The sequence below is a fragment of the Corylus avellana genome, chromosome ca1, assembly GCF_901000735.1.
Source record: "Corylus avellana chromosome ca1, CavTom2PMs-1.0".
NCBI classification, from domain to species: domain Eukaryota; kingdom Viridiplantae; phylum Streptophyta; class Magnoliopsida; order Fagales; family Betulaceae; genus Corylus; species Corylus avellana.
In genome coordinates, this window is record NC_081541.1 from 32762907 (window position 1) to 32764198 (window position 1292).

The following is a 1292-nucleotide window of genomic DNA, read 5'->3' on the forward strand; positions in this document are numbered from 1 at the left end:
ATGTTTTGCCCATCCATTGAAGGCCCGTTGGCCAAACCAATGGGCAACAAGATTGCAAGCTTATTAAGATTAGTGGAGGAGAGAGCATCATCCATGGAAGAGAAAAAGAAGCAAAAAGAGGCTCTAGTCCCCTACCTTCCTAAAGATTGCATCTCAAACATTCTCATTCGACTTCCTCTTGACTCTGTTCAAAGGTCAAGGTTTGTTTGTAAGCCATGGCATACCATAATTAATAGCCCCGTATTTGTTGATGCCCATCTATGTCGATCTGGAAGTGTTTTGATCTTTCTATCATTAATTGAAAGAGAAAGATTGTATGCTTTTCCTTCGGCGTCAATCGTACCAGAGAAACCAAATACCATTTCAGTTGAAGCTTTCTTTAGACAGAATGTGTCCATGTTTTTGGGCTGCCAAAAATGGACCCCACTTTGAAGTCTTATATCCAATACTTGGAAATTAAAGGTGGAAGAAGCAAAATTGTAGAATATAATGCAAGTTGCTTGGGAAATATTAGGGCTACTTGCAATGGTCTAATCTTGCTTGATAACAAACTGAAGAAAGGAGGACTAATAGTAATGAATCCTGTGACTAGGAAGTTGATTGCACTTAATTCCTCTGGGTACTTTATATCATCCTCATAAAGAATCTTATGGCTTTGCATTAAGCAATGTTACTGGTGAACATAAAGTGGCGCACCTGTTTTGAGATGAGTTGGGGTTTCTCAGTTGTGAGGTCTTAATTCTTGGTACAAGATAATGGAGAGAGGTGAATGGACCTTCTTTTGAAATCTTTATTTGGTTTGGTTACATGCCTGTTTCAGCAATTGGAGCTTTGCACTGGGTTCCTCATATTGATCGATCATAGTGATTACATAGTGTCTATGGATGTGGACAAGGAAAAGTTTCATATATATAGTACCCATGCCAAAAAGTAGTAGAACTCATGATCGGATTGTCGAGACGAGCGGTTTCTTATGTTTTGTCGCTCATGGGGAAGTGAACCAAATCAACATTTGGATCTTGGAGGGGTTGGGTGAATCTTGGACAAAGCAACATAGTATCACAATGGGTTGCGTATTGGATATGGTTCCACTTTTGAGCTTAAGAATTAAAAAAGATATGATTTTCAAGAGGGACGAAGACGAATGGTTTTATGCTTATGACTTCCAGCTCCAAGTGATGAGAAAAATTGAGATAGAAAAGGGTTTTGTGCCATTGTCAAGTTCACTTCTACCTCATGTCAATAGCCTTGTTTCTTGGAGCAGGGAGAGTCGCCAGGATGTGTGTGATTGA

The 1292-nt window shown here is 39.5% G+C and overlaps 1 pseudogene; it reads left to right on the plus strand.

The window, feature by feature from the left end:
* LOC132170192 (putative F-box protein At3g10240) lies at positions 1–1292 on the plus strand (annotated as a pseudogene).